At 36.3% G+C, this 20,426-nt stretch overlaps 1 protein-coding gene across 2 annotated transcripts in view; it reads right to left on the bottom strand.

Annotated features, from left to right (window-relative positions):
• The window catches only part of LOC131438817 (protein distal antenna-like), a 48,226-nt gene that overhangs the window by 3,896 nt on the left and 23,904 nt on the right, over positions 1-20,426 (bottom strand). The gene's annotated exons all lie outside the window — the stretch shown is intronic.

The raw sequence follows: 20,426 nt of genomic DNA, 5'->3' as shown, positions 1-20,426 counted from the left end.
AAGATTCTCCTGCTCGCTCAACCTTTTTCGAAAGAAGCGCGCGATGCATTTTCTGCGCACAAAAAAAAACAAAAGATTCCTGGGTGCACCCAACATGTGCTTTTTGGCAAACATGCGTTTCACATAGCCACCAACACTACAGCAACCACCTTATATACCCTCTCTCACTCTTCGCTATGCGTGCGATTGTGTCGCCAGGAAGAGAGTAAATTTCGGGCATGCTCTCAACGCTCTCGCTCTCAGCAGCAGTTCGTTCGGGCGTTCGGGTCGCCTTCGGCTACGTTCATTCATAAAAATCTGTTTGATTTGACCAACATATGTTTCCACATGCAAACACAACACCGAAGGATTCACAGGCTTCGGTAGTTGTATTAGTAGACCACCTACGGATCTTGATTTTTTCTTTCTTCGTTCTGCACTTTTCGTCTTCGTACCGCACTCAAGCAGTTGTTTACAATTTGCACATAAAATTCGTGCTCGTGTTGGCACTGCAGAATATCATAGTGGACAGAGCCGCGCACTGTTTCTTTCCACCAACCGACCCAACTGACCCGACAAGTCTAGGTATATAGACGAGGAGGCTTTCGTCACCGTAAGGACACACTCTCTTCTATTTAACCCGCCGCCACCGCTGCTGCTTCTGCTGCTGTAGTATGAGTGCAGCGGAAAATTTATGTTCTTCTTGCGCGCTGGTGGTGATTATTTTTCTCGAACAGTTCAATAGACATAATGCAGGAGATGACCGAGCCTTGCCATATCCCCTCGTCCTTTCAGACCCCGCCACAGACGGACACCGACTCGGTTCGGATCGGATCGGATCGGATCGGATCGGTCGTTTCAGCTGCTGCGTTGCGACTGACGACTGCATGCCTGACTGATCCGACCGGGAATAAAGGGACAACGCGGAAAAATGGCACGATGATTTGCAAAGGGGTCACCCTCGACGACTCGATGACGATTTCCAGTAGTTTTTTCGACTGTTTTCATTTTTCAGCTGATATTTATTTTTATTGAAACTGCCAACTTTTACGTACATGTGAGTGTTACGTTCGTGTGCAAGGTTTTTTTTTTTGCTGCTTGTCCCTTTTTACCTTTTTTTTAGCAATGTCTGACCGGGCGATAGCATAAGCATATCGCAGAGGGGGAGTTTTTTTGTGTGTGCTCTTGCCAGTGTACTTCGCAGTGTGAGGAATTGGAATGGGGTTTCCTTTTGCCTAGCCCGGAGGAGACGTGCTTTTTATTATTTTCTTTCATCTGCACTGCCATGTTTTTGTCCTAATCGGTTCTGGATTCTGTGCACGTCCCGGCGGGACTAGGGGTTTGCAGCATCGCAGGACCCGATGGACGCTGCTGTGCAGGGAGCCCGGACGCGAGGGAATTGAAGATGACGTAAGGATTGGCTGGACGACGAGGACAACATACACACAGCAAACGCGGTGGTGGGTAGGGTATTTTTTTTCACTCTACTAGTCGCATTATTTTATGGAACTTTTACTTTCGTTTGTTGTAAATTATTGCCCCAGTTCCGTGCGGCTGCTGCTTGCCATTCGGATATGTACGCTGGAAGTTTACACAAAAGTTGATTTAGTCGTGACTTTTGACATTGAACTATGGCTGCACCGGACTGGATGGTCTCGGGGCTATCGGAAAATTTCGTAAACAGTATTCGAATGTTTCTGAACTCATTACCGGCTAGTATTTGGGATAGAGTTTTGTTTGCAATGGTAAAATAATGAGAGCTGTAGATGTGAGTTTCATCCTGGTTTTTAATCAAAGTTTAGAAAATACATAAGAAGATTGATTGGATAAAATTCGTGTTTGACAGCTATGGGTGATTTATTTACATTCTCAACATTAAATTGATATAAACTCCCAGAATGAACTGGACGAAAATCGCTTGACAGCTCGTTCTGGTATTCGAACTTGTCCGTATATTCGGGCGCGAACGAAGCCGACGCTGCTTCGTTACTTGCACGAATATCTATTCCTTGCAGTCAGTGATACCACTTTTTCCTGAAATCAAATCCGTAGATTTGGCTTCAAGTCTACTTATGCTCGTATACGCTCCATTGAGACGAACTTTTCGAGCGAAACTCTTTCGACTGACAAATCATCCTTCCCAATAAAGACAAAACAATTCGCTAAAAGCGTCTAAATGTTTAGAATGAAAATTAGTAATTGCCAAATACGAGAAAAATAAATCAAAAGGTACGACAAATTAACAGTTTGAAATTCTGAGCGATAAAGACAAACTTCTAAAAATGAGTAATCGGTAACGATAGATGTTTGATAATTAGACATGAGAAAAAAAATATCTCTAACAACGATTTGACAATATTCAATTATTTTTCTTAAATATCTACAGAAATAAGAAAAAAATAAAAAGTCAATAATTTTTTGAAAACATTATGTTAAATCCGTAGATTTTGAGTGGTCTATCCGTAGATCCGTAGGAAGGACAGAAATCCGTAGATCTACGGATAAATCCGTAGGGTTGGCATCGCTGCTTGCAGTTGTTATTCGCATTGGACATACCCCCGAATGACTTAACGCGAATATCGAACGAATATTCATACAGCGATCATCGCCAAACCTAATTCGCGATGATCGTTCGTGCTGTCTTTGAAACATGCAAATTAAGATGTTTCCCCCCGCACTATTACCATAGTTTTATGTGTATGTGATGAACCATATTCCAGCATTCTCCCATTACTGCTATCGAACGAGATATGATGAATTTATTAGATGAAAAATGTTTCGCGAAGAATGGAAACCAACGATCTTCGCCGTGACGCTATTCGAACCAATTCGAAGAATAAAATAAATGAACGAATGACAAACGAATGTATAAAACGAACATGCACGATGTATACCAGCAGCGAAGAATGGATTAGTATATTCGGGTTCTCTACGATTATTGCTTATTCCTTTTGCACCCTTCTCTCTTTCGAGCAGTGAATAGTTCAACGTTGTTCGACACTGGCATATTCGAAGGCAGCAAGGATGCGTGAATGAATTAGTTACACGAAGAATATTTGCAACATTGGATTAATTACGCTTTCATTTTAATTTAAATGTATTTTAATATGATAGATAGCTGTCACACATACACTTTATTCATTACAGTCAAACGATAATCATCCAGCTAATTAGGGAGTTATGTTGCAATTACCATTGAATGTACATGTAAACTAAACCACTGATAACTAATTACCTCTTAAAACAAACATTGATGCCTAATTGCACGATTAAACAAACATTGATACCTAATTGTACGATCATTAAAGCGTCATTAATGAAAACTAATATCATTTTAAATGCACGTGTTAGGTGGTGACAGTGATGAATTCACCATACAAATTTGGAATGTCATTACTAAGTAATCATTTAAAATGACTTTTATAATTCTCGTGTAAGGGCCGCTATTCATAAATCTCGGTTGATTTTTCATTAGGACGTATAAGCAAGTGACAGTTTCCCTTTAATCACTCTCTCTTTCGATGATTGTGATGTGATTAAAAAGATTTTCTTTGATATCACTATTCTGTTTGAAAGTCGAAAGTTTCGGGTATCATTTCATGCAAAGAGTTGAGTGATAAACGTGGGAACCGCTTGGTAATTAATAGAAGAGAAAGTAAACAAAGAGAAACTGTCACTTGTTTATACGCCCTTTTGAAAAATTAACCGAGAAATGCCATTGTCAATATAAGAAGTATTGTAAATATCCAGTGAATTTTGTTGAGCCACATCGGTTTGATCATCGACTTGATTATCGGACCGATGCTCAATCAGGGAGTACTGCTGCTCATCGGACCATTCTGCACCATTTGCATCAGCCGCGTCAACCTACAAGCAAGATTGACGTTTACATTCTGTATTGCTAGCGCAAAAGAGCAAAGAGATATCAAAACAAGAAATTATCGATCCAGTGTCACCCCGATAGCGTGCTGAAGAGCATTGGGCATTTTTTGTTTCGATTGTAGAGGTTTTATCCTCAAGGTCATTCGCTACTTCGGGTCAGGAAAACTCTGACCTTCTATCTGCCGAGTTTGTTGAACGAAAATGATGGTGAGTGGTTCATAGGTATATTTCGAAATCGGCTAACGAAAGTCCCAAATCGGTCTCCCGTTAGACGATTTATTGGACATTCATAGCTTTTTTTCTAAGAGGGATTCTCTAAGAGTACCGTACACGCTCGTTCAATGTAACTCTAAAGTGAGTACAATTTCACTCACTTTCGTTAAAAGTGGAATTACTCTATAGTGAGTAAAGCTTGTTAAATATTAAATATGGTAATAGATACAATTCTGAGTAACCTTCATTCAGTGCTACAAATGGGAAAATTAGCTCGAGTGAGTCAATATTACTCAATATCATTCGAATTATCTAAAGAATTCTTTACATTAAACAAAACTTTTACACAATGCAACTTTTATAAAAAAGTTTCTCAAAATTTCTCTTTTTACATTTTGTAGTTTTTCCATAGAAAGTTGAAAATGATCTTTAAACTCCCTCACGTATCCTTAAATCATGGAAACAGCTGCGCATTTCTTATTAAGAGGTATAATAATCTACCACGGCTCCAACCTGTTCCATTTTCCTTCAAATTTCCTTTCAATAGATATACAAAAATCAGTGAACGTAAATTTTTTACACAACGTTTTCAAAGCTCTGTGAGTAAAACTTCTTGTCAATTTAGAAACTAAGTAGAAGTTACTAAAGTTCAGTCTTCTAAATCAATATTACTCACTTTTTGACATTTGAACTAAATAAGCAAAAGTGAGTACAAATTATAAACTTGAGAGTAACATTGAATGAGCATTATAGTAATCGAAAGAGAAAGTAAACAAAAAGAATCTGTCATTTGCACTTAGGTCGTAATGAAAATCCTATACAGAAATATCTGTTAAAACAGAGAGGCCAAATTCCACAAAGAATTGCTTTGCTTTGCTTTGCATAACATCAGTGGAACTAATTTTTCGGCGATAGCTCTTAGAGCTGTTGTGAAAATATTGTATCCGATTCTATCATCACTCGTTTATTGGAAGTCTACTAAGAAGATGACTATTGTTAGAACAACCCCATGATTTTCTAGAGAAATAAGTGAAAAATTAACAATACTTCGACTTCACAATAATATTGTGAACTGTCTCGCTTCTGCAATACGTATAATAGAAACTAAAAACAAATTATCGATAGCTGTCAGATATATCATACAACACGCAGAGAAATGAAGCATGTCTAAAATAATGAAATTGTTAGTAGATTTTTAAATTTGATTTATGATGAATTCTAACTATAATATGATTGTTCTGAACAATTTTTCCCTTCAACATCAACAATGTTCTCTGTTTGATTTGAAACTAAATTTTGGTGTAGTCAAATGAAAAAATATTTTTTTTTGCTGATTCTATTGTTGAAATAAACTAACTATTTATTACATGTCAAACAAAGTTGAGTTCATGTTATCGGCAATGTCTATGTTCATTCAATTCTGCTATACCTTTATATCAAGAAAAAAATTGGCTCAATTTATTTATGATCTTTTTGTGTTTAGATACAACAAAGACTGATATTCAAATGTACCATATAAAGTTTATGTTTTATAAACCAGAGCAATTTTTTTTCCGCGTGAACAAACAGCGTTTTTTCTCCCTCGGATAGAGTTTGTGCGCGTTTTGAAAGTAAAAGTTTATATGCTTTTAGGTTTTGAACAATCATACGCTTGGATTGATTTATTTATTATTTGATTGCAGAAATCTTGCGTCCGGTCCGGATGGAGCACCAAAACATAGGATACTAATTAAAATACCTGGGCTTCATTGTAGTTTGTGAATAATTTTTAAGAATTTGAAAACGAGTATAAAACGAAATGAAGTAATATCAAAAATTACCTTGCAAATTAATTTAAAAAAAATTATTTGTCTTAAAGACAAACAAAAATATGTGATTATAACAAACATAAGCGTTAATTGCAAAAGCTTAATTTAAATTCATTTATTGCAACTAAATAGTTTGTAAATTAAAAGCGTTAAAAATAATTAACTTAAACTAGAGTTCGTTCATTTTAAACAAATTTTTCCAATTGAATTTACTGCGAAATTGTTTGACAAGAAATTGACAGGAACGCACAAGTAAAATCTATGTTACTTTTATCAAAATATTGATTGAAACAAATTAATCCACTGAGAAAAATTAATCATCATGTTTTGTAGTTTCAAGTAGCAATATTTGCAATATCAACCCATATTTTGTTTTGTCACTATTTCAATAAAATCATTCGTTGTGTAAAACCCAAATTTGGTTATTCCTACAATATTTTTCTCTGCGTGAATGTTTTTTATGAGTGCATTCGTGAAGTCATCATCCTATAGAGAAAAATTCGTGGTGTCTTCACAAAGATGAGTTCTAGATCGATAGAATGCTATTATAGATAGAATGCTATTATGCTATTTAATTGAATGTTTGACAAGTGCCAATTTTTTGTTTACTGTTTCGAAGCTGCTGAATTTCGTTATTCCATGGTTATTCAAAATGATATTTCCGTATTTTCGTTGTAAAATTAAGCAAAGACATATCTGGATATTCAGCTTCCAGATTTCACGAACAAATTATACTTTATGAGCATGGCGTCCCCCATTCGAGTCCGCATCGAAACTTGTGCACACAAGTATGCAGAGATACCAGGTGAAAACAGGCCCGTACCCAGGATTTCGTTTCGGGAGGGGCCCAAGGTAAAAAAATAATGTTACTGAAGACTGCTTATGTACCTAATTCTCGGTGTGCCTCTTATGGGTGTTTTTAACAGACACTTTAAACTTTTCCACTGGATCTGTTATTTCTTTACGTTTACTGTCTTGTTATTTCTGCAACACATGCCTTAGGCCTTCTAAATAATTATATATCTGTTTTTGATTTCGGGAGGGGCCCGGGCCCCTCGGGCCCCCCCTCTGGGTACGTGACTGGGTGAAAATTTTAAATATCTTCAGAAACGGTTGAAAAAGTTTGTTAACTCAAAATAAATCGGCAAACTTCAAGGTCTCTATAAAGAATTATGCACGAGATTAGCAAAAAAAAGATCGTGGCAATTTCTGTAAATTTTGCAAATACCTGCGAAAAATGTGATTTCCAAAGGTCTGCAACTAAAATATTATTATTTTAGAAATTGCAGATTTACAGACAAATCTGCAGACCTGGCATTTCTGCAGGTATGTGAGGTGAACGTCAAACTTGTGCGCGTGAAAATAGCAACATGAAATTCTCATACATTTCGATAACACCACGAAAAAAGAGCCTAACTGCAAATGATAGTTTCTCTTTGTTTACTTTTTCCTTCACGATTTACCGTTTTGATTTTATACTCGACTTTCAACTTAATACAACAAAGTTTTGTTTTATATCGGAAACTTTCTCCGTAATAATCAAAAGAGAAAGTAAACAAGAAGAGGCTCTCATTTGCATTTGCAGTTAGGCCCTTTTGTCGTAGGACTATCGATTTGTCATATGATAAGTTTGATACCGTGCGATGGAGTTGAACTTTGAACCGTTGAATTGAAGATTTTCGCGCTAAACTGACTGACGGTCTGGATTCAGTAAATTTCACTAAACTGTATAATAGTTTCCTCTTGAACAATGTAGGAGAAAAGTTACAAAATTATAAATGAATGACAAAGCTTTCATTGGCATAATAGAATGTAAGACGTTTTCTTTGGTTATAAAACACTTTTGCCTTACAGTCGCACAACTATTTCGCAAAAACGGAATCATGGTTGAAAATTGTGCTCATAACAAAATCACAAACATTTTTGGTACCTCAACAATTCTAACAATTATTATTATTAATCACTCTCATCCTTGACTAAGAAAACACAATAGAAGTCATACTGAGAAAACAAGAGGCTCAGTAAAACTCATTTATGTTGACTTGAAGAGACACGTAGGCCTGAGTGGTAATGTGGTATTTATTTATGACAATTTAAACATTTCAACTTCCTAATTACGGTCGTTATCGTGATGTCACGAATGAACTCGCAGGACCGTTCCTGGAACCTATTCTAACAGTATTAGTAAACCTAAGCAGCAACAAAAAAAAACACGCGAAACGGACACAGTTTGGTATAGTAACCAGTGTGACTGCATCGATATCGTGTTATTTACCACAGGGCTATTATCGTAGTGTTATGCGGTGCTGTCATAATAAATATTGATGAATGACCAGAGATGCCAGGTCTGCAAATCTGCAGATTTCTTATATAGTGCTGAAGACATTTTATGTTGCAGACTTTTGAAAATCGCGGTTTTCGCAGACTTTCGTCAACATTTACAGACTTTTGAAATAGTCACACCGTTTTTTTTTTGCTCGTGTAACCAAAAGTGCCTACCTTCAAATAAACAGTTCAACATTTTTATTCTTACTTTGTTATACGAATAATCAAATTTATTGTATGTTGGACCCTCAACTTCTAGCATGATTTTGAAGCTAAAACCACAAGCCTTTTATGATGTTGGAACTTTTAAAGCAATATATAGGATGCTTCCGTAATAATCGGTAAAAAATTGAATAATAAGAAGCTATTAATTTCAGTTAGGTCCTTTGATCATCGTTCGTTTAAAATATCTGTCAGCTGCAGATTTTTTTTGTAGACTCAACATTTTTTCACTGACACTCAGCAAAATTGACTGACTTTTGGAATTTCTGTGTTTAATTTTTTTGCTCACTAACCCAATTTAGTGTATCATACTGCATGGGAAACTGGAAGACCACATACATTTTTTCGAATTCACCAACTTTTTTAACCCGTTCTGAAGATATTTGAAAATTTTACCTGGTCACTCTGTGAGTTAGATTGGCAATACGAGTCAAGATTTTTATCAATTTTCAAGTTTTTGAAATTATTGGTACTGTGATTAACGTATTGACACATTGACGTTGAAAAGACAAAAACAGAGGCTCTGCTCGTTCAAAGACGATTTTTTCAGCAAGAGCTGTCAAATTGCTAGGAAAATTTTTAATTAGTTCATGATTTTAACGATTTCTGATAAAAACGAACAATTTCATTCGAAAAATCATGACAGAAGTGCAAGAGGAAGTTTTTACTCTAAAATGGTGATGTCGATATCAATTGATTGTGTGAAAAATAAAATTTATTTAGAATGGAAATATCACTTTTTCTAGACACTCAGGAATAACAATTAACGTATCCACAATAAATGGTATTCGTTTGCTAATCATTCTAGTACTCGATATGTCAATATTACTCTGGTTTCTGTTTAAAAAAAAACGTTCGTCTGCAAAGAACTAACTTAAATCTGGAGATTCCATTGTAGTTCATACTGGAAAAAGTTGTAATCACTTTCAAATCGATTTTCTTCCTCTCCGAGTACACTTTTAATGTTTATATCTATTTGTATTATTGAATAAACAGAAAAGGCAAAGCACAACTACCGACATGAAAATTTTCGCAAGAATCCTCCTTTTCTTGGTTCCATATTTCATTTGCGAATGTTGCTACCGGTAATTGAGCTTTGTGGCAATATGCCAACTGACAAAGGTTTGAAAATACTGTATAATGACAGCTGTATTATCCCGTGTATGGCCCGCTTTATCGCGGTGTTGAGAATAATTTCGCATGCTCAATTTCAAAGAGAATAAATTTTGACACGCTAGGTCTATTGACGGTCTGATTCGTAGCGAGTACTACTTAGTAAGCTATCCTCGACAATTTTACAATTCGCTAGGACTGTTAACTGTGGCTCATGAGACAACTCTATTTAACATTAGGTTTTTTATCGTCACTGCCAACCTCAATTTATTTGACAATTCAACCGTTCAACTGTTTACATGCTTGCTTGACAACTCGCTTAACACAAGACAGACATAAGGCAACATTAATGGAGGCAGTACTGCTGAACTGTCCAGGGGTGAACGCGTGTTCATTTTTGAACCACCGATAGCTGTCAAATGATGTTCATTCAGTGAACTTTGTGAGGTTATGTCATGTTCATGCAAAACCTAATATGGTAAACTTACGAAAAACTCTATTAGGTTTTATACAATGACGACACAAATGAGCTGTCGATTAATCAAATTCATCTTTAACATGTACCAGTGGTTTTCTTACATTTCCTACAGCATGTATTCAAATTAGAATGAGCACGTAAACAAACCACCGATAGCTGTTAAATGATGTTCATTCAGTAAATTTTAAGAGGTTATGTCATGTTCGTGCAAAACCTAACATAAACAATCCTAATGAACTGTCGAGGATAAACTCGAATTCATTTGTGACATCAGAAGAGTTTTACACAAACATGATTTCACCTGAATAATGAGCAGGATGAACGTCGTCTGACAACTACCAGTGGTTTGTATTAGGTTTTGCACGATGACCACTCGACCAATGAACTGCCGATGAATCAAGTACCAATGAACTACCAATGAACTGCCGATGAATCAAGTTCATCTTTTGACAGCTATCAGTGGTTTGTTTACGTATCTATTAACACATATTCAAATTAGAATGAACGCAATGAATACACAAACAAACCACTGATAGCTGTCAAAATTGAATAATTCTGTGAGGTTATATCATGTTCGTGTAAAACCTGATACATGTTCATTCCAATTTGAATGTGTGCAATTGAGTATGTAAATAAATCATTGATAGCTGTCAAGCATGAACTTCATTCATCACAAATTCGGGATATAAAAATTCAAAACACATTTCTCTACATCCGACTCGAGATCGCCACTGGTTTTGATGCGGTCCACAAATTCCAACCTAACAAATAACTAATCGAATCTATTCTAGGTCAGTATTCTGTAATCTTTTTCTACTTCGGACCACCATCGGCAATAAATATGACAAACTACTGGAACTCGTAGTGGGAAGGGGAGAAGTGCCCCGAAATCAAACATCATTTGTGGAACCGAATCCGGACTGTCTTTCCGAAGAAGGGGAACCACAACAAAAGACCGAAGAGAAGACGATGATCATAGCACATTAAATATTAACTAGTCTGCATGTGATTGTGTTCTCTCCTCCCCTGACCCCGGGTTGAGCCCGAAACTCATTGGGAAAACTTCTGGTTGAGAAAAATCAATGAGATTTAGGATTCGGAGGTTGAACGGTGTTGGACCAGAGACTGAAGGGGAGCAGTCTGTTTATTTCTTTTTAATGCTTTGGACTAAAGGTCTGCTAGCGAAAAAAAGTTCGGTTATATATTATGTTTGTGTGTGAGAGAGAGTGAAAGAGTGTTTGTGACTAGGTGAGATGCCAATCAATGACGTAGTTTTGTTCTGTGCACTACCGCACCATCATAGTGATAGAATGTAGTAACAACCTTCAACGGGTGGCCGGAACAAGAGAAACCAGGAAAAATTTTCCTTTCAATGATTTTTCTTTTTTTCGGTGAGCTCTGAAGCACGGTCGTCATTTCCATCGGGCTCCAACCAACCGAGAGTGAAAACGAAGAGTACGATGTGATATAAAAATTATGTGTATATTTTTACGATTTGATTTATTTGTTTTTGTTTTGTTTCGTTCGTACTTCTTCGCCCCCCCCCCCCCCCCCCCCCCCCCCCGCTCCGGGGAAAGCCCTTACGGTGCCGTGCATTCAACAGGTTGCTAGTTAATTATATTTTTCTGGTTATACTTTTCTAACCGAACCTCGTTGAGTACATGTAGACACGATGACGGGGACTACTGTCGAGGTTCGGCGGCGTGTTCCATCGTAGACGTCTGGAGAGCGAGGCTGGTAATGTGTGCGAAATACGCCGAAGACCTTGGACCAAAACAACACAAAAAATGGTACCTATGTACTACCATCCAAACCCCGGCTGGCTGGCTGACTGGCTGGTTGATGATGATGATGATGATGATGATGATTATGCCGCACAACAACAATGCTTCCACCGGTTCGGCCTCTTCGGTTTGCCGCTTGCAGAGCATAATTTGCATAAGCATTTCATGCAGTATTAGAATTTAAATTTAGCGCGAAACATCCAACGTAGCCGGGTTGGGGAGGAGAGAGAGAGTGTGTGTGTAGGCGCTCTGCCGATAGCGTGCTGTGGCTGCTGCTGCTGCGGGAAGGGCGAGAGGGATCGGTTTCGAACGACGGTAGGAGCGATTAATTTGTTCGCTCTCGCTGTGGCAACTTCGTCAAGGATGCCGATCTCGTCCGGCTATCTGCGTTTTTCGCGATAATCAACGTTGATGGGTTTGAAGTGTCCGGAGGATACGTCTGGAAACGATCGTGGCACGAAGCTGCGTGGGGCATTTTCGTAACGTAATTGGAAGCCTGATTTTGATCGTAGGTTTCGGGATTTGACGGTATCGGGAACAAAAATTCGATGGTCTTACAATAAACAGAGAAACCTGGTACAAAATTTAATCGACTTCGCTTTTGCAAATAATGGAAATAGTATGGAAGTTGAAAATCTACGTTGAACTTGGTTGATTCAATTACTTTCATGATTGGAAATTTTTATAAGAAAAACTGGCAGCCCTGGTAGCGTTTTAAGTACGATTCAGACCGTCCGGCTTCTTCCGTCACCGTCATCGGAACGTCAACGTCCGTCACCGTCATTCTAATTCACACGATCCGGTTTCCTATCCGTGTTCGTCATGTCATTTTCTTACACGCAGAATTTTAAGAACTTAGTTTCGCACAATTTTATTCCACTAATACAAAATCTGGGAGCTTTTGAAGCCAATCAATCTGTTGTTTTCCTACCTTTTAATCGAATAAATAACTTTCAAAATTAGCTAGAAAGAGGAAAAAACAAAACAATGAGTTCCACTCACCAACGTAACGTACTTTGAAAATCTACTGATAAATTTAATTACCTATATGTGGTATATTTTGTTTAAGAGTGGGATCTTGACACCGAATACATACATAACAAACGTCAGCTCAATACCGTAATCATATGAATCGTGCATGTGTGCGATAATCACAGTCCGTCAAATATTCTTTCGGAGAAATGTTGACGGAGCTTGCCGTTGACGGACGTTGACGTTCCGGATCTCTGCTGGATCGTGTGAATGCGCAAAGGGAAAACTCGTTTGACTAGTTTTGACGGAGGCTGACGTTCCGGTGACGGTGACGGAAGAAGCCGGATCGTCTGAATCGTACATTACTCGGGCTTCAAATATACACTGAAAATCATTTTTACCTATTTTTTAGGAGAAATCACTCATTGTCGAGCTCTTCTATAAGCTACCCAAAATTAGTTCGTTATCTACTCAAACTTTGACTTGGTCGTAAAAAATGGGTAACGCGCTTTGTTATGGCATAACACTTTGGCTAAACTTACTGATCACTCGTTACATAAAATTGGGGAGATGCACTTTAGTTCATTTTGGGTAGATTTTGATCCAAAATTAGGTTCCCTCTGTTAAGAGTGTAGCAAAACTAGAATGGCAGCGTATGTCAGTTTAAATTTGACATTAGTACCAGCGCTGCCAACTATACCGATTTCTCGGTATTTATACCGATTTTTGGACTCGATACAGGAATACCTCATGGTCCTCAAAATACCGATTTTAAGTTTTTGTGTTGGATTTCATAGGGGTAAACCAGGTCGAGCGACCTTTTTTTTGTCGCAAAATCAGTTTACGCACTAAATCGATGTTTGATTTTTCGAGACAGATATTGTACAGATAGATTTTTACGCCAAATACAGATTTTCGGAAAAGACAGCACTGATTAGTACTGTTCGAATGAACAAAATACGTTTGGTGCACTTTTAGTTCTATTATAGATCTCCCATATAAAACTTCCAGCTGCTGAATTTGCTCTTAGGAGCCACAAACACTCAGTTTGTATGAAAATTTGGAAATTTAGAGTATCTGCCTACTTGTTGAAGGAATTATTTTCATAATTTTTTGGAAATACATGAACATGCCATCTATTTACGATCGAACGGTAGCCCTCGGTAAGTGAAGAAATTACCATATCGACAGTAAAGTTAGTTCGATAACAAAGGAAGCTTCTTTATCGACTAAGTCGTAGAAGAGAAACTTGTGCTTGATTGACAGCTGTGTTCTAGGTTCGGGTTTGTAATTTTTAATATAGCAAGCTCGCACTAATTTTCCACAACAAACTCATAAAACTGATGCACTGCTGAAGGATGCAAATAACATTCTGAAATACGTATTGTGAAGCTTAAGCTTTACATTTAAAGTGTTGTGAAGTACGTGGTATAGTAGAATTCCATGTTGATAAAATATTATCGTCCGCTTCCCAGTCAAATACGATTCGGTAGATATACTAGCTTTCGTCAACGTTAACGAAATACCATTGTCCTCAAAAACTAATATTGTTTTTGTATGGGTTTCAGTTCGGAACACTGACGAATCGACTACGAAATCTGTTTACACATTCAGTCAAATACCTGCGAATCGTGCTTGACTCGTTATTTGGCAAGCACAAGACTTTTGTATTGTCACTTTATATGAGGTTTAATCTATTTTTTCAACGTTACTGTTTAAATTGAAATTATTCATCTTTTGAACTTTTTGTAAAACTGGCGGGATAAATTGATACGGAATTCTATTATATCACGTCACTACATATTCACAATGTACTTCACAACGCTTTAAATGTAGATAGTAAGCTTCACAATACGTATTTCAGAAGGTTCTTTACATCCTTCAGCAGTGCATCAGTTTTATGAGTATGTTGTGAAAAATTGATACGAGCTGATTGATACCCGAACCTAGTGCACTGCTGTCAATCAAGCACAAGTATCTCTTCTGCGGCTTAGTCGATAAAGAAGTTTCCTTTTGTTATCGAACGATCTTTATAGTCAATACGGTAATTTCTCCACTTACGGAGGGTTACCGTTCGATCGTAAATAGACTCTAAACTTCTAAATGTCTATATAATTTTATCGTGATTCAATTGATTTCGCTATGACATAATTATGCCTTAGCCGAACGAACGATAGAGAAGATCAATGATTTGTATTGGATAATTTTGATACAAAGATACTATTGGAAATAGTAAACATAAAGCTTCACTGGTCGTGTTGAATGCTTTTTCAGAGAGACTTGCCTTGATTTCATAGGGGTAAACCAGGTCGAGCGACCTTTTTTTTGTCGCAAAATCAGTTTACGCACTAAATCGATGTTTGATTTTTCGAGACAGATATTGTACAGATAGATTTTTCCGCCAAATACAGATTTTCGGAAAAGACAGCACTGATTAGTACTGTTCGAATGAACAAAATACGTTTGGTGCACTTTTAGTTCTATTATAGATCTCCCATATAAAACTTCCAGCTGCTGAATTTGCTCTTAGGAGCCACAAACACTCAGTTTGTATGAAAATTTGGAAATTTAGAGTATCTGCCTACTTGTTGAAGGAATTATTTTCATAATTTTTTGGAAATACATGAACATGCCATCTATTTACGATCGAACGGTAGCCCTCGGTAAGTGAAGAAATTACCATATCGACAGTAAAGTTAGTTCGATAACAAAGGAAGCTTCTTTATCGACTAAGTCGTAGAAGAGAAACTTGTGCTTGATTGACAGCTGTGTTCTAGGTTCGGGTTTGTAATTTTTAATATAGCAAGCTCGCACTAATTTTCCACAACAAACTCATAAAACTGATGCACTGCTGAAGGATGCAAATAACATTCTGAAATACGTATTGTGAAGCTTAAGCTTTACATTTAAAGTGTTGTGAAGTACGTGATATAGTAGAATTCCATGTTGATAAAATATTATCGTCCGCTTCCCAGTCAAATACGATTCGGTAGATATACTAGCTTTCGTCAACGTTAACGAAATACCATTGTCCTCAAAAACTAATATTGTTTTTGTATGGGTTTCAGTTCGGAACACTGACGAATCGACTACGAAATCTGTTTACACATTCAGTCAAATACCTGCGAATCGTGCTTGACTCGTTATTTGGCAAGCACAAGACTTTTGTATTGTCACTTTATATGAGGTTTAATCTATTTTTTCAACGTTACTGTTTAAATTGAAATTATTCATCTTTTGAACTTTTTGTAAAACTGGCGGGATAAATTGATACGGAATTCTATTATATCACGTCACTACATATTCACAATGTACTTCACAACGCTTTAAATGTAGATAGTAAGCTTCACAATACGTATTTCAGAAGGTTCTTTACATCCTTCAGCAGTGCATCAGTTTTATGAGTATGTTGTGAAAAATTGATACGAGCTGATTGATACCCGAACCTAGTGCACTGCTGTCAATCAAGCACAAGTATCTCTTCTGCGGCTTAGTCGATAAAGAAGTTTCCTTTTGTTATCGAACGATCTTTATAGTCAATACGGTAATTTCTCCACTTACGGAGGGTTACCGTTCGATCGTAAATAGACTCTAAACTTCTAAATGTCTATATAATTTTATCGTGATTCAATTGATTTCGCTATGACATAATTATGCCTTAGCCGAACGAACGATAGAGAAGATCAATGATTTGTATTGGATAATTTTGATACAAAGATACTATTGGAAATAGTAAACATAAAGCTTCACTGGTCGTGTTGAATGCTTTTTCAGAGAGACTTGCCTCAAACCGAATTGTTTTGAGATATGATCTCCCTACATTTTCAGGATGGGATCGTTCGGAAGAGCTTTTTCACGGTTTGAAGAATGTTTTCATGATGGATTTCTGCCTTAAGTTAATACAATTTTGCAAGCGTAAATTATTGTTATTCTATTTTCTATCGTCCACAAACTGTTTATCGTTGGATGTTTACATGAAATTTGAATGCATCTTATATTAACCCTGACTCAATCGGATGGAAAATTGAGTCCCATTTATTTTTGTTTCAATCATAATTGGGCCCTAATGAATGCGAAAAAAACGCAGTTATAGAAAAGCACCTATTGTTTAGTGGAAACTTAGAGACTAGGGAAATATTGAAAAGTTTAGGTACAAATAAGGGAAGGGAGGTTGTTTCACCTTAAATTTGTTCTAAATTTCTGTTTGAGCTGTTAGTAGAATATTATCACTAATAGTACTGTTAGTACTATTAGTGTTAAATTTTTTGATTGAGGCCCACGACGATAATGGAAAGATCAGTTTAACTTGATGGTTGAACAAATCTCTGAACATGAAATGAAGTCTGCAGGCTTCAAGTTCTCTATAAGCTATGATACACACAGTCGGTTTAACAAATAAAGGCAATTTACAAAATATTTAAATTTTGACGAATATTCACAGACAAATTTGCAGACCTGGCATCTCTGAATACGAGTGATAACCCGCTTGTGAGGAATTCTGGCAACTGTCAGAAGGCTGACTGCATTCCGGCTGCTGTCAAAATTGTCCAGGCGAAATTGCGTCATTATCTCGCCGTACGTGTCTTGTTTAATTCCCTCCTCTTTCTTTTTTCTTTTTTTTTATTCGACTTCATTCGTCAATCCCGCATGTACGTACAAAAAACGAATCTTGAGACGAGGTAAATGAAATTGAAATATGAGTATGTTTAGTAGTGAGAAAGCAATGTTATTGACAATAACATTTTCCATGATTAGTATATATGAAGGGCAATAACTTATGGCCTTTCATATGTATCTTTTATTGCAAAAATAAAACTAAGGCGCCTAAAATGTAGAACCGATTCAAAACAGTTCTGCCAATCTTGTATGGCAAGAATCCGACAGAAAAGAACCGTTAATAACCGCTAGGAGAAATTCTCTGCCGGAAACGGTTGTTGCATTGTTGCCAGACATAACCGGCAGAACTCAGGTTACACGCTTAAAAATAGTTATTCAAAAATGAGTAAGATCCACTCATCTACAGAAAAAGTGGAACAACTCAAATTTAGACTAGCTATGGGTAAAATCTATTAATTTACTGAGTAATGCTTTATTTGTACATGAGCCAAAAATATAGTAATTATTTGCGTAGAAATTGCTCATTTTCTGAGTATTTTTTTAAAAATATTAAGTATTTTACATTCAATACTGTACTGCCGCTGGACGGTTTTGCTCCTTGTTTTTCAACAACAAAAGAAAAAAAGACGTATAGAACAGAAGATAAAAATCAAAATTGAGTAAAAAGTAGTCAATTAATAGATACTTTATTTTTTCTGTGTATGCTCCTCGCTCGAAAAACGAAAAAAAAATAAGTAAGAAAACAAGAGCGATAACACGGTTTTGAAACCGTAGAAGAAGAAAAAAACTTGCTTGAAACAACAGAACATTCGGGAACTAGTTTATTGTTTCAAAAAAGCATTGGTTGAATCAAACCACAATTGTTACTGTCACTATATTAACAATATAATTTGTTGAAATCGAACGGAATTGATGCATTTCATTTCCACGTGTGCTTATCCTCTTGTGTTTTCGACTGCACATGGATTTTTCTTTTTGTCGTAATTTTTTTTATTTCGAACGAAGGGAAAAAACTTCCATCGTATCTGGATGTAAGAATGCAAACGATAGTTCAAAAACAAAAGTGTACGTCGGATAATAATTGATTGATCTTTTATATTATAACGTATTAACAGGCCTGAAGTTCAATTTCTTCTTCAATTTATGACAGAATTTCATAGGTTTTACAGGCAAATAACGTATAACAAACTTACCGTGTTTAATCAAATGAACCCAATATTCGTTTAATGAACAGAGCACTACATTTGTTCAATCTAAAATATTTTTTACTGTTTTAAATTAAATTCGTTAAACACAGAAAAAAGATACGAATTGACAAATGACATAATTCTACAAACAATACAATTCATAACTACTTAACTTTTCCAATGACGCAACATTCTACTCGTACATAATTCTACAGGCTTCGAGAGCAATTTGCATTCGGCTATCAAGTGCCGCTATATATCAATTAGGGTAACAGAGGTATTTTGGACGCTTCATTTGGATTTAATCGATGTTGAGTAACCGATGTTGTATTAATTTGAAGCTAATCACATTAAATTACCTATTGCGGAAGGGTTTCTTAAAGATATCACAACATTTGGTGGATATTTTTGCAAAGTGGGTCAAAATAAAATCAATCCTAAAGTTGACCAAAATACCTCTGTTACCCTATTCATCAAACAGATATAAACTTCTGTGGTTCAGTCGATTAACTGACGTGCTTTGTGATCTAATGTAGCTCGGTTCAAAGCCGCGTTGTTGCTATCGATTTTTAGTTTTTCATTTCATTCGATTTCAAGCCACATAATTTTCAAATCACTCAATTTTACATGCTCTTGAATAGAAATTTGTGTGAAAAACGACGCTGCATTTATGTGCATTTTATAAAATGTAAAAACACACGGTTTTTTTTAAATGTGTAGTATTTCTATATTAGTTTTTCAAAATTCAGGTAAAATGCAGAAATTTATCTTTCCACCTTAATCCTCTTTTGTAAGTGTACAATCAATCAGTAGGTCTTTAACGCCATGAAAACTCTAACACTAGCCAGTGATATTCCAAGTTAAATTCATCAATAAAATTTAATCGTACCGAGATGAGACCCACATCAAGACGCGAATCACCGAAAAAGAGTACCACGTTTTATTTGAGGTTTATCCTACGAAATTTTCAAGTATCAGAATAAAATACACTTTTTACAAAGAAAATAGGTAAATACTGTTACGCGTTTTTACTTGCAACATTGGACCAAAAATTCTGAATTATTTCTAGCAGAAGAGCAAACTTCCTGACATTCTTGTGGAGCTTTTCACTTTCATACACAAATAAAAATATTTTGTGATTTTAGATCTATTTTTATGAACATATTTGGAGCAGGAAATTAAACATGAAGTTACTTTACAATTCCTTACGTTTCAATATTCTTTAATCGCAAAGCTAAGCGTAATTGAAAAAACTTGTTTTAATCCACCTAGTGGTGTAATGATGCCTTTCTCATATCAATCATGCCATCATATATAATACTGTGGTATTCTTCAAAATAATTTTCTTCGATTCCTAAAAAGAATAACCGAAATCGGTTTGGTTGACTGTCTACTGATAAAAACTATTAATTGGAGAAGATTTGAGGTCGATTTAGAAAACTTTTTACGGTTTTTCGCCCTTTTCAGTGATGGTATACAATTTTTAACACACTTTACCTTATATATTTCCGGATCCGGAAGTCGAATCCAGATGAAATTCAGGAATTACGTATGGGACCACAGGACCTTTTATTTGAACCTAAGCTTATGAAAATCGGTCGCGCCATCTATGAGAAAAGCTAGAAAGCATATTTTCATTTTAACCATAACTCCGGAACCGGAAGTCAGATCTAAACAATATTCAGGAATTTTGTATGGGACCACAAGACCTTTCATTTGAATCTAAGTTTGTGAAAATCGGTTCAGCCATCTCCGAGAAAAGTTAGTGCAAAAAAAACGTTACATACACACATACGCACATATACACACATACACACACAGACATTTTGCGTACTCGACGAACTGA

Source organism: Malaya genurostris, chromosome 1, assembly GCF_030247185.1.
Source record: "Malaya genurostris strain Urasoe2022 chromosome 1, Malgen_1.1, whole genome shotgun sequence".
NCBI classification, from domain to species: Eukaryota; Metazoa; Arthropoda; class Insecta; order Diptera; family Culicidae; genus Malaya; species Malaya genurostris.
This window is presented reverse-complemented; position numbering and strand designations above follow the sequence as displayed.